At 33.2% G+C, this 12,500-nt stretch overlaps 5 non-coding genes across 5 annotated transcripts; 3 read left to right on the top strand and 2 right to left on the bottom strand.

Moving 5' to 3' along the window:
* Nucleotides 1–1,119: 1,119 nt before the first annotated feature.
* On the top strand, nucleotides 1,120–1,190 carry TRNAC-GCA (transfer RNA cysteine (anticodon GCA)). The gene has a single exon. It is a non-coding gene; the product is annotated as a tRNA-Cys (tRNA).
* Nucleotides 1,191–3,335: 2,145 nt separating this feature from the next.
* On the bottom strand, nucleotides 3,336–3,409 carry TRNAD-GUC (transfer RNA aspartic acid (anticodon GUC)). The gene has a single exon. It is a non-coding gene; the product is annotated as a tRNA-Asp (tRNA).
* Nucleotides 3,410–3,866: 457 nt separating this feature from the next.
* TRNAY-GUA (transfer RNA tyrosine (anticodon GUA)) lies at nucleotides 3,867–3,950 on the bottom strand. The gene has a single exon. It is a non-coding gene; the product is annotated as a tRNA-Tyr (tRNA).
* A 941-nt stretch (nucleotides 3,951–4,891) lies between these two features.
* On the top strand, nucleotides 4,892–4,963 carry TRNAT-GGU (transfer RNA threonine (anticodon GGU)). The gene has a single exon. It is a non-coding gene; the product is annotated as a tRNA-Thr (tRNA).
* Nucleotides 4,964–10,006: 5,043 nt separating this feature from the next.
* TRNAG-GCC (transfer RNA glycine (anticodon GCC)) lies at nucleotides 10,007–10,077 on the top strand. Its single transcript has one exon. It is a non-coding gene; the product is annotated as a tRNA-Gly (tRNA).
* The last annotated feature ends 2,423 nt before the right edge of the window (nucleotides 10,078–12,500 follow it).

The following is a 12,500-nucleotide window of genomic DNA, read 5'->3' as shown; positions in this document are numbered from 1 at the left end:
TTTTGGAAACTTAAAAAGCCCTTCTGTTAAGCCCCGATCAATGAACCTACAAAACCCTTCAAATTGTATCTGATTCAATCCAGGTAGTGTAGACATTTCTTCATTTTCACTCCCAAGCATTTTCAATTTCCCCGTGAATTTTATCGAAAAATATTCCACGATTTGCTGTCATGCTTCATCAAATCACATGAATCCATTTAGCAATATTGGAATTTCTATTCTTTATACTGAATTACATGAAATCTTACCTAATCCCGTGTATCAAATATTTCTTAGTGTATGAAATACCTATTATGAAAAGAGAAAGAAATATTAGAATTTGATACTCAACTTCGAAGGAATTTGCAACAAAACAAACAGATAGAATCGAAAGTCTAATCTAAAAAAGGATTGGAAATTTCTACGGGCATTTCAATATTTTTTTTAGGAATCTAAAAAAATGCATTTCATTTCTATCATTATTATGATATTACATATTCAAATTCAATTGGATACAAAAAAAAATCCATTCGAAATTGTCAAGAAAAGATATATTTTGAAGTGAAGTATTTTGGAGAGAATTGGGGAGAATATGATTAGAGTATGTTATGTGTAATGTAATAAGGCTTGTATTTTTGAAACATGCATATATTTAACTGCAGCTATAGATCTGTCTCTAACTTTATTGCAGTCATATTTGTTCAGGATAACAAACACATAACATGTTGTGTGAATTTTTACAAATTTTCTATTGAAAATTGTAAAAAAAGAATAAGCACGATAATTTCTTGAAAATACCGTATAGTATTGGTATTCTATATCTATATAGATATGGATAAGATACTCGATTAGATAATATCTGTGTAACAGATCAAATTGATATTCTAGGGTTTACATATATTGAAAGTTGCTGTTATAATTAGAATGAACAAAGTTAAAAAAAAAAGCAATATTGATTGGTTATGTATCAATTTTTATTTTCTGATCTCATTAAGAAAAAAAAATTTCTATTCAAATATTCAAGAATAATTCATAAAAGAATAGTTAACGGTTGCGATTTGTCTCAAGATTGTTTTTCAATTTTTCAATAGAAAGAAAAGGGGGGAGTATTCTCAAAAACTTCATATCTATATTTTTATTGGCGGCATGGCCGAGTGGTAAGGCGGGGGACTGCAAATCCTTTTTCCCCAGTTCAAATCCGGGTGTCGCCTGATCGATAAGAAACTGTAAATGAAAGATTATATTACGTTTTTTTAGAAAACTTTTTTTCCAACAGAAGCAAGCGAGGGAAAAGGAGTCTTGAGAATTGCGTTTGATTCGAAATTATAAGCATCAGTAGCTTAAAAAATGTTGTAAATATTTTTGTCTCGAATTCAAGGAAAGATTCTAGTAGTGAAAAGGAATCCATAAATTTAGAAATGATAGTTCGTTCACTACACAACTATTGTAGTGTCTGTCTCCTGACTGGGTCTTTTATTAGATTGGATTAAGAATAAGTCGGATAGGAAAGTCCATTTTTAGGTAGAGAAAAGGCAGAAGAAAAACCTTCTATACAGACTAATTTAAAGTTTATGAGTGCTTCCACATTTTATCAATATTATTTATTTAGATCAATTCTATTTAATAGCTTTAATTTAGCTAATTCGCTTTCGTAATATTCAAAAAAAGTATTCTTTAGATTTTCATATTCTATATTCTAATAAAATTAAAAAGTTTTGATTCTAAAATCGAATAGAAAAGAAAAAAAGTTTTTTTAATTATTTTAGAGAACGAATTGGGAGACATTTAAGGGACTATTTCAAATAGAAAGAAGAGTATAAGTATGCAAATGAATCTGTCTTGATTCTTTTTTTATGAAATCCTTAAGGAAATGATAAAAGAGAAATCTTAATATTCCCACCTGGTAGTAACATTCATTGACTTATAACTTCCTATAATTTTTTTATGTTTAATGTTTTATGATTTTACTAAAAATAATCAAAAAAAACTTTTTAGATGTTCTAATAACTAATAAATAGAATGAATTCTTGTTTTTCGTGAATGATGTTAGCCCAGAATCCTTTTTTTGACTCTGTAATAGCAATTCCACTATTATAGTATAGTATTTTTAGCGAATAATACAAAAAAAAGAATAGAATAAAAAATTTGAAAAAATAATGAAATAGTTCCTTCATATTTATAGAGATAGGAGACAAAATTTACATGGATATAGTAAGTATTGCTTGGGCTGCTTTAATGGTAGTTTTTTCATTTTCCCTTTCCCTCGTAGTATGGGGAAGAAGTGGGCTATAGGGATACTAAAAATTGAGTTAAGGGATCCAAGTAACCTTGTTGATTTCTACCTGAATTTTTGAATTTCGAAACTATTGAATGAAAATATTTCATTTAAACTAATACTAATTAATTGAGTTCAAATAGAAAATCTATCTTGATTCTATTATATTTTAGTAGTGTAATGTATTCTATGTATCTTATAGGAATTGAAAATACTCTTTCAATCAAACAAATATTTTCATTATTCCCATATTCCTATTTTGAGAAAAACAAGGGAATCAAAAAGAAGAAGAAATGGATTCCTATTCCAATCAAATTTTTCTTAAAATTTCTATTTCGATGAACTGACGCTTAACCTGGTTATATAGATATATATATATATGGAAAATGGCGGACCGTGTAATAACCATTCCTGTTTTTTTACCCCCTTTTTTTCCTAAGATACCGGAATTGTTTGTAAAAAGAATCTGAAAAAAAAAATTGGACGCAATTCTCAGATAGTAGAAATCAAATTGATTTCTACTATCTGGATTACGCTGATTGTACGATCATTTTTTTAAATCATTCATAAAAATGAAGAAATCATATTTCAGTGAAATTAGTCACTTTTACTTACCGTTTTTACATAAATTATAAGTAAAAAAGCAGTAGGAACTAGAATAAACAGTGCAGTAGCAATAAATGCGAGAATATTTACTTCCATAATCTTTATTATGTTCTATTTCTCTTAAATTTCTAAAAAAAAAATTCGGGATTTAATCCCATAGAAATGTTCAATCTTTCAACAATGGTATAAATTGGATTTCAATGATATCAAATCGGATCAATATCATGAATCACAAAATCTGAGCTATCAAATCAACTCATGAAATAGTATAACATAGGAAGATCTTTTATCCATACTAAATAAAACAAAAAAACATTTATTCTTGATGAAAGTCCAAAATCCCTTTCCTTCCTTTTTCGGCGAAACAAATGAAAAAGCAGGGGGGGGCCCCAAATAAAATTTTGTTTATCAATTTGATTCCCTACAAATACACAAAAAAGGAATTTATTTTTTATTTTTTTGGATTTATATCCAACGGGATTGACGGGGCTCGAACCCGCAGCTTCCGCCTTGACAGGGCGGTGCTCTGACCAATTGAACTACAATCCCAGGGAAAGGGGTGTACTGTATAAATATTTTTACGGACCGTTTCTGTCAAACCTTTTCTTTTTCTATTTCGGATTCGAACCTTTTTGTTGTAAATGAAAAAAGCGCATTTTTTTATATATTGATATGTATATCGATATCCACTTTAGTGAGATCGACACAAATTACTCGTAATCCGTTTCTTATTCTTATTCTATTAACAAATCGATTGAAAATTGAATCAATGAAAAAAAAATATTTTTTTTTTCAATTTTTCCTTATATTTTCTACTTACAGATCTTGACATGAATACCGATTATTAACAAGATTTTGAATTTGTGGAAAGAAATATGGAATACAGAAAAAAAAGAAATAACCTTAGATATGTTTAATATTTTGATTCTTCCGTATCATAGCACATCAGTCATTTCCAGAGAACTATAAATGGGTTATAGAATTTCATAGTGGATCGGCAAATTCTTGGGCCGAGCTGGATTTGAACCAGCGTAGACATATTGCCAACGAATTTACAGTCCGTCCCCATTAACCGCTCGGGCATCGACCCAGCACAATAGGAAGAATACATTTCAGTTTTTATTGAAAATTTTTGATCAACTTCCTTTCGTAACACCCTACCCCCAGGGGAAGTCGAATCCCCGCTGCCTCCTTGAAAGAGAGATGTCCTGAACCACTAGACGATGGGGGCATACTTGCCCGACCGCCATTATACTACGTTCATAGTATGAACAGTTTTTTGCAATTGTCAATATAATGATATGATTCGATAAAAAAAAATATTTTTCGTTCTTTCATAATTCCATAGAAATTTTTTATTAATCATTTATATTTCTAAATTTTTTTATTCCAGTCATAATAAGAAAAAAAAAGAAGTAATGTTCCAATAAAGAGAAAATTCTTCACAGGAATGATTCGTTTGTTGCAAAGGACGAGAGGTTAAAACTTCATTTCTATCATTTATTACTAATACTAAGATTCGATAGGTAGATTTATATCTAATACTAAGAAAAAAAACTTTGGAAAATAGAATTTTTCAATAAAAAAATAAAAATTTGGTTTAGGGACAGAACATATTGAATCCATTTTATCAATGATTCGATTTTATCAATGTTTCGATGAAATATTTTATTTTGTGAGTACATTTATGTATCAATAAAAAGAATTTAGTGTTATGATTAGAATGACTTCAAGAATCCATTTTGAAATAATATATTTGATATGGATCAAATCCAATCTTAATCAATTCTTTTTTTTAACTATATTCTATTCACTAGGTAAATCCAATTTTTTGTTCTTTGATGAGTCATTATACAAATAATAGATATTGATGTACATGTATTCTAATCCCATTTATATCATTTAATTTATATAATTTATATAAATTTATAGAAATAATTTATATAAATTTATAGAATAAGTATACACAGTAACAAATATATGTACTAGTCATGCTAGTTCCTTATTTAGAAATTGAAAGAAAGAAAAAGGGCCCTTTTAACTCAGTGGTAGAGTAACGCCATGGTAAGGCGTAAGTCATCGGTTCAAATCCGATAAGGGGCTTTTTACTTTTTTTTTCAAAAGCAATAGTCTTTCTATTTGAAGGAAGAATAAAAAGATTCTTGATATTTTGAAAAAGTTTCTATTTGTAATAAAAAAGAAAAAGTGTAAAATTCAATAATGGAAAAATAAAAAAAAGTAAGTGGACCTAACCCGTTGAATTATATTTATATCTACTATTCTGATATTCAAATTTGATAAAGATTCAATTCGAACAATTTTTTTTCTTTTTAAGACTTTTTTCGTTTAGACTCCCTAAGAATCTCTGAATATTTCCAATGAAATCTTCTTGTTTCTGAACTAAGAAAAAAGGTTATGCCTTTTCTTTACTCAGAAGGGCCTTAATACGAATTTCAAGTTCCACCAAACAAGTTTTTTTAAAATTAAAATGAAACATATTTTTTTCCATAAATTTCTATTATTTCTATAAGATTAGATAGAATCTTATAGAAATAATAGAAAAATACATTAAATTATGTCTTCACATATCAAATAGTTTCTTTTCATATCGATGTGTACGATATTTTTCCAGCAATTCATATATATGAGACAAAAACTTTCATTTACAGTTTTTTCTTTTTATTATAGTATTTATAAAAAAAAATGAAATACTAAAGAAAAAACTGTAAATGAAATAGAAATTTAGAAAACCTATGATCCTACAGTAGTTTCCTAGACAAAATAGAAGTCAATTCACAACCAAACTTCAAGAATAAGTTTCTTTGATGAAAGGAGAGAAATATGTCTGAAGATCCGCTAGGTATAAGAAGTGAAACAGGGGATCATTTGTTTCTTGAACAGTTCTGAAAAAAAAATTTCTATCGGATTTTGGAGTCATAGCAGATTTTATGATTGATGACTTGGAAGATTTTTAAGAATAGATAAGGAATAACCACATCGAGTTCATGGATTTGCCCTAGATATCAATAGACCCATAAATGATTTTTTATTCGAAACCGATTAGAAAACAAGGGAAAGTATACTTATATATTCTATATATATATAGAGAGAGAAATGAATAGAGATAAATGATCAAGGTCCGTCCCATCTCTGAAAATGCTCTATGAGGTGTTGGGAAATGGTTGAAGTAGTTGAATAGGAGGATCGCTATGACTATAGCTCTTGGTAAATTTACCAAAGATGAAAATGATTTATTTGATATTATGGATGACTGGTTGCGGAGGGACCGTTTCGTTTTTGTGGGTTGGTCCGGTCTATTACTCTTTCCTTGCGCCTATTTCGCCTTGGGGGGTTGGTTTACAGGTACGACCTTTGTAACTTCATGGTATACTCACGGCTTGGCAAGTTCTTATTTAGAAGGCTGCAACTTCTTAACCGCTGCAGTTTCCACTCCCGCTAATAGTTTAGCACACTCTTTGTTGTTACTGTGGGGTCCTGAAGCACAGGGAGATTTTACCCGTTGGTGTCAGTTAGGCGGTCTGTGGACTTTTGTTGCTCTCCACGGTGCTTTCGGATTAATAGGTTTCATGTTACGTCAATTTGAACTTGCTCGATCTGTTCAATTGCGACCTTATAATGCAATCGCATTCTCAGGTCCAATTGCTGTTTTTGTTTCTGTATTCCTTATTTATCCACTGGGTCAGTCTGGTTGGTTCTTTGCTCCAAGTTTTGGTGTAGCAGCTATATTTCGATTCATCCTCTTTTTCCAAGGATTTCATAATTGGACATTAAACCCATTTCATATGATGGGAGTTGCTGGTGTATTGGGCGCTGCACTACTATGCGCTATTCATGGTGCAACCGTAGAAAATACTTTATTTGAAGATGGTGATGGCGCAAATACATTCCGTGCTTTTAACCCAACCCAAGCTGAAGAAACTTATTCAATGGTTACTGCTAATCGCTTTTGGTCCCAAATCTTTGGGGTTGCTTTTTCCAATAAACGTTGGTTACATTTCTTTATGTTATTTGTACCAGTAACTGGTTTATGGATGAGTGCTCTTGGGGTAGTCGGTTTGGCCCTGAACCTACGTGCTTATGACTTCGTTTCTCAAGAAATCCGCGCAGCGGAAGATCCTGAATTTGAGACTTTCTACACAAAAAATATTCTCTTAAACGAAGGTATTCGTGCGTGGATGGCAGCTCAAGATCAGCCTCATGAAAACCTTATATTCCCTGAGGAGGTTCTACCACGTGGAAACGCTCTTTAATGGAACTTTAGCTTTAACTGGTCGTGACCAGGAAACTACCGGTTTCGCTTGGTGGGCCGGGAATGCCCGACTTATCAATTTATCTGGTAAACTATTAGGGGCCCATGTAGCCCATGCTGGATTAATAGTATTCTGGGCCGGAGCAATGAACCTTTTTGAAGTGGCTCATTTCGTACCCGAGAAGCCCATGTATGAACAAGGTTTAATTTTGCTTCCCCACCTAGCTACTCTAGGTTGGGGAGTAGGTCCTGGGGGGGAAGTTATAGACACTTTTCCATACTTTGTGTCTGGAGTACTTCACTTAATTTCCTCTGCAGTATTGGGCTTTGGCGGTATTTATCATGCACTTCTGGGACCTGAGACTCTTGAAGAATCTTTTCCGTTCTTCGGTTATGTATGGAAAGATAGAAATAAAATGACTACAATTTTGGGTATTCACTTAATCTTGTTAGGTATAGGTGCTTTTCTTCTAGTATTCAAGGCTCTTTATTTTGGAGGTATATATGATACATGGGCTCCGGGGGGGGGAGATGTAAGAAAAATAACCAATTTGACCCTTAGTCCAAGTATTCTATTTGGATATTTATTAAAATCGCCTTTTGGGGGCGAAGGGTGGATTGTTAGTGTGGACGATTTGGAAGATATTATTGGAGGGCATGTATGGTTGGGTTCCATTTGTATACTTGGTGGAATCTGGCATATCTTAACCAAACCCTTTGCATGGGCTCGGCGTGCACTTGTATGGTCTGGAGAAGCTTACTTATCTTATAGTTTAGGTGCTTTATCTGTTTTTGGTTTTATTGCTTGTTGCTTTGTCTGGTTTAATAATACCGCTTATCCTAGTGAGTTTTATGGGCCCACTGGTCCAGAAGCTTCTCAAGCTCAAGCATTTACTTTTCTAGTTAGAGACCAACGTCTTGGGGCTAATGTAGGATCTGCTCAAGGACCTACAGGTTTAGGTAAATATCTAATGCGTTCCCCGACTGGAGAAGTTATTTTTGGCGGAGAAACTATGCGTTTTTGGGATTTGCGTGCTCCTTGGTTAGAACCTCTAAGGGGTCCTAATGGTTTAGACTTGAGTAGACTGAAAAAAGATATACAGCCTTGGCAAGAACGTCGTTCTGCGGAATATATGACTCATGCTCCTTTAGGTTCATTAAATTCCGTGGGTGGCGTAGCTACAGAGATTAATGCAGTCAATTATGTTTCTCCTAGAAGTTGGTTAGCTACTTCTCATTTTGTTCTAGGATTCTTTCTATTTGTAGGCCATTTATGGCACGCGGGAAGAGCTCGCGCAGCTGCCGCAGGATTTGAAAAAGGAATTGATCGCGATTTTGAACCTGTTCTTTCCATGACTCCTCTTAATTGAGACGTGAGATCCAATGAAGTAGAAATCCCTTTTTTTTACTATAAATATTTGGTTGAGTAGAGCGAGTCGTAAAGAAGAATTTATTTTCCTATTTTCTTAGTTTCTATCGAATCTTTTTTTCGGGATGTTGAGGATATATAGCCCAGTCCGAAAAAAAGATTCGATAGAAACTAAGAAAATAAACAAATCTATTCATCGAGAAAAAGGAGAGAGAGGGATTCGAACCCTCGATAATTCTTTGTTTCAAACTATACCGGTTTTCAAGACCGGGGCTATCAACCACTCAGCCATCTCTCCAAAAGCTAATATATATATTTTTTTATCTTTATTCCACTGAGTAGACCATGAGTATTTGAATTGATACCCTTTTATCGACCCATAGGAAAGATATTCAATGTGAATTTATTGGTTTAGTTTTCTATCGGTATGTATATAGGTACAAAATCCAGCATGCCTTTTTGTGAAGTAAAAAAACTATCCTCGATCCAAGCCTCAAAAGGGTTGATAATAAACAAAATCAATGAATTCATGATAAAACCCTTCTGCGTTTTTCCATTTACAAATTTTTTTTTCAATGAATATTAAGAAAGGCATCCAGGGGTTGAGGGATCAAATGGTAAAGTTCTTTTGTTGGTAAATTGGAGGATTAGAAACATGACTATTGCTTTCCAATTAGCTGTTTTTGCATTAATTGCTATTTCATTTATTTTATTGATTAGTGTACCTGTTGTATTTGCTTCTCCTGAAGGTTGGTCAAATAACAAAAATGTTCTATTTTCCGGTACATCATTATGGATTGGATTAGTGTTTCTAGTGGGTATTCTTAATTCTCTCATTTCTTGAAGTTCTTTTTATTCTAGATTAAAAATGAAATGACCCCTCCCTCAGAATTCTTTCGGATTGTCAGCCATAAAGGGAATAGATCAGTTCCTAAAAAAAAAAAAGAAAACTATAACACATTACATTCTAAGGGGGAGTAAACTTCTTCTATTGGAAAAATCTTATATCTTATACTTATATGGTGGTACATTGTGAAACTAAAAGAAATAAAATAGAAAAAATGAACTATAAAAATTTGAATTTCATTTGAATATTCTATTCATATTAATATGATATGAATAGAATATTCAAATGAAATACTATAAATCTATTTATACGTCGTCTAGTATTTAATAATATAGAATATCTATCTGTATCTCTATATAGATAAATATAATTTTTTATTAATAGGAACTTACTTTTTTAAGAAAAAAGTAAATCAAAATATTCGATAGAATGATAATTTCAATTCAATTATATAGATATATAGAAAAAAACCATATATAATAATAGAAATGTAATAATAGAAATGGGAATTCTTGATAAAAATGAATAGTAATAGAAAATATTTTATTTGGGAGACAATATCTATTATCTAAATTTCTTTTTCATTATCCCTATATCCCTATATAGAATATCAGGCCCATCTCTGTATAAATAGAATCGCATATCAAGTACAATGAAAACGCGGATATAGTCGAATGGTAAAATTTCTCTTTGCCAAGGAGAAGACGCGGGTTCGATTCCCGCTATCCGCCCTATGTATTTAATAGTCATAGTATGAAAAATGCCATAGAATTTACTGCGTATAATGCCCTTCTTCTTGAAACCTTGTTTTTTTATCAAATTCAAAAAGTTGCGGAGACGGGATTTGAACCCGTAACCTCAAGGTTATGAGCCTTGCGAGCTACCAAGTTGCTCTACTCCGCGATAAAGAAAAGAATTGATAACTAATGAACAAAAACAAAGATGGAATGCGTCCCTTTACCATATCTATATAAATAGAATAAACCATTTATACATAACGGTAAAGGGACCCTCCTATGATCGCTGATAATAAAATGAAAAAAATGAAGATAATTGGAAATCCTTACCAACTGGATCTTGTTGCACCCGGCAAGAAACATGCATGAACCATTTCCCGAAGTATGTGTCCAGATAATCCAAAGTCTCGATAATTAGCTCTCGGTCTTCCGGTCGAAAAACAACGTCGATGAAGACGTATAGGTGCACTATTACGCGGTAGTGATTCTAATTTTCCATGAATTTCCCATTTCTCACTTAACGACGGAACTTTGCTTATTTCTTTTTTTGAGGATCGGCGAATCAAATGATATTTCTGTTCCAATTTTTGTCTCTTCTTTTCCCTCTGAATAACACTTTTCCTTGCCATAATGGTTAATTTGCTATTAGCATCAATGATAGAAGTCGGATCCTAGATGTATAAGTGGCTTCTCTTCCCTATAGAAGGAAATGAGATTCTTGCCAGATATATATAATAAAGAATTCAATTAACCGAATTTGCCCGATGTAGAGGCAATTAAGAAGGCTGCATAAGTAAATATATAACCTACGGAAAAGTGGGCTAGTCCAACCAATCTTGCTTGCACAATGGAAAGAGCCACTGGTTTATCTCTCCATCGAATCAAATTAGCCAAAGGTGTACGTTCATGAGCCCATGCCAAAGTTTCAATCAATTCCTGCCAATATCCGCGCCAAGAAATTAAGAACATAAATCCAGTAGCCCAAACAAGATGTCCAAACAAGAACATCCATGCCCAGACTGATAAACTATTCATACCAAAAGGGTTATATCCATTGATAAGTTGTGAAGAGTTCAACCATAGATAATCTCTTAACCATCCCATCAAATAGGTAGAAGATTCATTAAACTGTGAAATATTACCCTGCCATAGTGTAATGTGTTTCCAATGCCAATAAAAAGTAACCCATCCAATGGTATTTAACATCCAGAAAACTGCCAAATAAAATGCGTCCCAAGCGGAAATATCACAAGTTCCGCCTCGTCCCGGGCCATCACAAGGAAAACTATAACCAAAATCTTTTTTATCAGGCATTAACTTAGAACCACGCGCATCCAAAGCACCTTTTACTAAAATCAAAGTAGTTGTATGTAAACCAAGAGCAATAGCATGATGAACCAAGAAGTCTCCAGGCCCTATTGTTAAGAATAGAGAATTACTATTCTCATTTACAGCGTTTAACCAACCAGGCAACCATATGCTTCGTCCCGCATTGAACGCCGGACTGTTCGTTGAAGATAAAAGTATATCGAACCCATAGGAAGTTTTACCATGAGCAGATTGTATCCATTGGGCAAATATAGGTTCAATCAAAATTTGTTTCTCCGGAGTACCAAAAGCAAGCATGACATCGTTATGGACATAAAGTCCCAGAGTATGGAACCCCAGAAAGAGGCTAGCCCAACTTAAGTGGGATATGATAGCTTCTTTATGGTCTAACATTCTTGCCAAGACATTATCTTGATTCTGCTCTGGATTATAATCTCTAATAAAAAAGATAGCTCCATGAGCAAAAGCCCCTGTCATAATGAAGCCTGCTATATATTGATGATGAGTATATAAGGCAGCTTGAGTAGTAAAGTCTTGCGCTATAAACGCATAAGCAGGTAAAGAGTACATGTGTTGTGCTACCAAGGAAGTAATAACCCCTAAAGAGGCTAGAGCAAGACCTAATTGAAAATGAATTGAATTATTGATTGTATCATAAAGACCCTTATGCCCACGCCCCAATCTACCCCCCGGAGGAGTATGTGCTTCTAAAAGATCTTTAATACTGTGACCAATCCCGAAATTAGTTCTATACATATGGCCAGCAACTAGAAAAATAAACGCAATAGCCAAATGATGGTGTGCAATATCAGTTAACCATAAACTTTGAGTTTGCGGATGAAATCCTCCGAGAAGTGTTAGAATAGCAGTTCCTGCTCCTTGAGGGGTACCAAATATATGATTATTGGAATCTGGGTTTTGAGCATAAAGATTCCACTGACCTGTAAAAAATGGACCTAATCCCTCGGGGTGCGGCAAGATATCTAATAAATTGTTCCATCGAACGGATTCCCCCCTGGACCCCGGAATAGCAACATGAACTAAATGCCCTGTCCAAGCCAAGGAACTTACTCCGAATAGTCCTGACA

This window comes from Vigna unguiculata, unplaced genomic scaffold (assembly GCF_037176805.1).
Source record: "Vigna unguiculata cultivar grain cowpea cultivar isolate G323 ecotype 2 unplaced genomic scaffold, ASM3717680v1 ptg000145l, whole genome shotgun sequence".
Taxonomy (NCBI): domain Eukaryota; kingdom Viridiplantae; phylum Streptophyta; class Magnoliopsida; order Fabales; family Fabaceae; genus Vigna; species Vigna unguiculata.
This window is presented reverse-complemented; position numbering and strand designations above follow the sequence as displayed.